The following is a 5005-nucleotide window of genomic DNA, read 5'->3' on the forward strand; positions in this document are numbered from 1 at the left end:
TGACCTGTCATTGCCACAGTAAATCGTTGAAACCCACTAGCATGTGTAGGAGTTGATTGAGCCATGTTGTGTTCCTACCATGCCATGCCTGCTATTGCTTAGAGTTGTGTCAGGTCTGATTCATTGGGAATGAATTGGAGTGTTACGATATGTTCTGGTGTTGACAGTTAAGTGTGTGAACACGACTTGGTAAAGGTAGCGGTGAGAGGCCATGTACGAGTACATGGTGGGTTGTCTCACTGGAACCGTCCTTAAGCACCGAGTTCTGTGTATGTTGTCCAATGACTAGCTACTACCACACATTGGAATGCTGAAGTGACCCTCTCGACTTATTAACCAACTTGATCTCGGTCCAGGAGTTGCAAATAGTTTCTGGTGTTTGTAGGTAGTGTTAGTAGTCTACCAAGTGGCACCCGGCCAGGTGGGCTTGGGACAGACTAGGCACAAGTGGCACGGTGTACCAAGTGTAGATCCATCCGGCGACGTGGGCTTGGGAACCCTGCACACATCGTTTGGGGCCGTGAGTGAAACCCCGGCCGGATCTCCTTACGGATGGAACCCGAACAGGCGATGAACCTGGACTAGAGTCTTGTGTGGTTAGTTAGGTCGTGGCCGACACCCTCGTCAGGCTTCCGCTTGAAGGTTGCCGAGATACATGACGTGTACATTGTGGTAAGTGGCGAGAGCATGTGTGAAAAAGTACACCCCTGTAGGGTTAACATGATCTATTCGAATAGTTGGGTCCGCGGTTATGGACTTCTTGGATGCTTACGTGGTACATAGACAACTTGAAGTGGTTACTCTAAAATGCTCAAGACAAGTGTGAGTACTATGGATGGCCTTCTCGTAGGGAGACGGGAATGAATCCATAGTTGTCGGATGTTCGGTTTCGGCAGACCCTTAAGGTTCAAACTCTGGGGTGCGCGCGAAGATCTTCCCCCTACTGATCCACGTTCGATCGCCTCGCGAGAATCTAAGCTAAACGATGAACCATGCGAGGGACACAAGATTTATACTGGTTCAGGCCACCGTTGTGGTGTAATACCCTACTCCAGTGTGTGGTGTGGTGGATTGCCTCAGGGGCAGATGATGAACAGTACAAGGGATGAACAGCCTCGCGCGAGGTGTTCTTGAGCTGGTGCGATGAACTACTTGGATGAGCTCGATCGCCTATGGATCTGATGAGGACTCGTTGAGATGCCCCCTCTTCTATGGTGGCTAGTCCTATTTATAGAGGCCCTGGTCCTCTTCCCAAATATTGAGCGGGAAGGGCGCCAACAACAGCCATTTTGAAGGGGAACATCTAGTACAAGTTATCCTGACTAAAGTTGGTCTTCGGCTGCCAAAGGCACTGGCGATGACGCCGTCTTGGGCTCCACGGTGACCTCCATCCTGCAGCTCTGCTGGTCTTGGTCTCGTTGCACTGAAATGGCAACCTTTGCATGATGCCTCGGTACTCCACGCCTGCGCTTGCCCCCTTTGCACCATAGAGGAAACAAGGACACTTCGCAGGCCGGCGCCCGCCTGGTGCCGACCTGGTCTCGATCGTCACGGCTTGCGTCACGAGCACCTCACGAGGTACCCCTGCCTTGATCTCTCCGCCTCCTCGCGAGCCTTCCTGGCGAGGCCGCTCCTGAGGAAGCATCGTGTCGTCTGCCCCGTGAGGCTTGGCCCCTCGCGAGGGTCTTGAGTCTTGTGCTGATGAGGATGGGCCGTACTGGGCCACCACTCGAGCCACGCTGCAGGCCGCAGGTAGGCAAGTCTGGGGACCCCCGTTCCCAGAAAGCCGACAGTAGCCCCCGGGCCCAAGGCGCGCTCGAACTTGGCTTAGCAGAGAAGCGAAGGGGCAACTGCAGAGCGCCGCGGGCCCCATCAGCCTGCGGCCATGGGTGTCGCGTGGCGGTTGATTGGACGTGGGCGTCTCCGCTTCCCCATGCTGAAAGCACAAGTGCTCCCTAGGTGGTTTTGGTAATTAATGTCAACATATCTCTTGTTGGACTAACACTTTTATCTAGTATATTTCAGACAAGTTCAACAATGAAGTGGCATGGACTAAAGGATGTGGAACTCCTTCAAGATGCTAAGGACAAGGGATTGGCTAAAGCTTCAAGCTCAAGACTCTTCATTTTACATTTCAGTGATCCAAGATCACATTGAGTCTATAGGAAAAGCCAATACTATCAATGAGGGATGAGGTTTTGCTTAATGAGCCTCTTGCTTACTGTGCTTAGTGATATGCTCCAAAACCCTCAACTACTTTCTCACATCCACATATGACCGAAACCTAACGCCCAAATCGGTCACACCGATTCTTTCTATCTGGCGCCACCGAGTTCAAATGCCATAGCCACTGCCACAAACCCTAGGAAAATCGGTCTCACCGATAGGGATCTCGGTCTCACCGAGATGGGATTGTAATCTCTCTGTGTATGTCCATTATCAAAATTGGTCTTACCGAGTTTGAGCAATCGGTCCTACTGAGATTACAATGCAAACTCTCTGGTTAACTTATTACCAAAATCGGTCTCACCGAGTTTGAGTAATCGGTCCCACCGAGTTTGCCTGACCAACTCTCTGGTTAGCTAATTACCAAAATCGGTCCCATCGAGTTTGTGTAATCGGTCTCACTGAGATTACGTTATGCCCTAACCCTAACCATATCGGTCCTACCGAGTTGCATTTCGGTCCCACCGAAAATCCTAACGGTCACTAGGTTTACTAAATTGGTCTGACCGAGTTTGTTGATTCGGTCCCACCGAGATTGGTAAACTGTGTGTAACGGTAAAATTTTGTGTGGAGGCTATATATACCCCTCCACCTCCTCTTCATTCGTGGAGAGAGCCATCATAACAAACCTACACTTCCAACTTACCAGTTCTGAGAGAGAACTACCTACTCATGTGTTGAGGCCAAGATATTCCATTCCTACCATATGAATCTTGATCTCTAGCCTTCCCCAAGTTGCTTTCCACTCAAATCTTCTTTCCACCAGATCCAAATCCTATGGGAGAGAGTTGAGTGTTGGGCAGACTATCATTTGAAGCACAAGAGCAAGGAGTTCATCATCAACGCACCATTTGTTACTTCTTGGAGAGTGGTGTTTCCTAGATTGGCTAGGTGTCACTTGGGAGCCTGCTACAAAGATTGTGGAGTTGAACCAAGGAGTTTGTAAGGGCAAGGAGATCGCCTACTTCGTGAAGATCTATCGCTAGTGAGGCAAGTCCTTCGTGGGTGACGGCCATGGTGGGATAGACAAGGTTGCTTCTTCGTGGACCCTTCTTGGGTGGAGCCCTCCGTGGACTCGCACAGCCATTACCCTTCGTGGGTTGAAGTCTCCATCAACATGGATGTATGATAGCACCACCTATCAGAACCACGCCAAAAACATTCGTGTCTCCAATTGCGTTTGAATCCTCCAAAACCCTTCCCTTTACATTCTTGCAAGTTGCATGCTTTATTTTCCGCTGCTCAGATACTCTTTGCATGCTTGCTTGCTATGTGTTGTGAACGTAAACTTGTGCCTAAACTCCACTAAACTTAAATTTTCTAAAAACTACAACTTTGGCACTTAGTGTCTAATCACCCCCCTCTAGACACCTCTTCTCAAGGTCCTACAAGTGGTATCAGAGCATTGGTCTCCATTGCTTTGGTTTAGTCACCATTGGAGGAAGATGGATGAGTCTACTTTGGGGAGTCGTAGACATAGAGTGCCTATTCTTGATAGAGAGTACTTTCATGAGTGGAAAAATGAGATGCTTGTAATTTTCAATCAATATAATTTGAACAAGTACATTGATAGTCCTTGTGCACATTATGTTGATCCTATGCATCCTACCCTTGATGAGTCTATTGACATGATTAGGAATGTTAGAACTGTTAATCTTATCACTAGAGGCTTGCCTAGAAACTTGATTATAAAACTGCCTACTCTTGAGTGTGCTTACACTATATGGAAATTTCTTGAGGAACGATTTCCTGATTATTCTTTGAAAAATCTAGATGAAATTCTTCATAAGTCTATTGCCTTGACTAAGATGAATTCCAATGATCCTATGTTTGGTGATCGTCTATTTGAACCAACAAATCTTATGCGTGCCAAAGGAAATGTTGGAATTATTAGCGATATTATTTCCGAAGCTACTAGAATTCATAAGCAAGATTATTGTCAAACTCATACTAATGAATCACTCTCCATAGGAATTGATCCACCACATGACGATGTTGAACATGGACACTATGATGAGGATGATGAGGATGACTTTGATCTTGATGATGCAATGAGACATTTTGGTCTTATGGAAAACCTTCGGGGATATATGGCAGGAGGAAAGGAATGGGTCCTTGACAGTGGATGTACCGATCACATGACCAGAAATAAAGACATGTTTCATGAGCTTGCTGAAAATGATAGTCCTCGAAAGTATGTCACTTTCGGTGACAACTCAAAGGGTAAGGTGGTTGGCCTCGGTAAGGTGGCCATATCACATGACAGCTCCATTCAGAATGTTATGCTCGTTGAATCTCTTGGCTACAACTTACTTTCAGTATCTAGACTTGCTGATTTCGGTTTCAATGTCCTATTTACTGAAGTAGATTGCCAATGTTTCATCGAGACAATCATAAAATGGTCTTTACCAGCATACGTAGAGGTGATCTATACATTGTTGATTTCACTAAAAAAGGCTCAACCTAAAACTTGCTTCATTGATAAATCCTCAAAAGGTTGGTTATGGCATAGACGACTAGGTCACGTTGGCATGAGAAACCTTGACAAGCTTATTAAAGGGAATCATATCCTTGGTGTTAACGATGTCATATTTGATAAGGATAGACTTTGCAGTGCTTGTCAAGCAGGTAAACAGGTTGGAGGAAGGCATCCCGTGTAGAACATCATGGCCACAAGGAGGCCACTTGAGCTACTTCACATGGATCTTTTTGGTCCCAACTCTTACAAGAGTCTCGGTGGAAATTCTTTTGGTCTAGTTAGAGTTGATGATTTTTCAAG

The sequence above is a fragment of the Triticum aestivum genome, chromosome 3B, assembly GCF_018294505.1.
Source record: "Triticum aestivum cultivar Chinese Spring chromosome 3B, IWGSC CS RefSeq v2.1, whole genome shotgun sequence".
Classification (NCBI taxonomy): Eukaryota; Viridiplantae; Streptophyta; class Magnoliopsida; order Poales; family Poaceae; genus Triticum; species Triticum aestivum.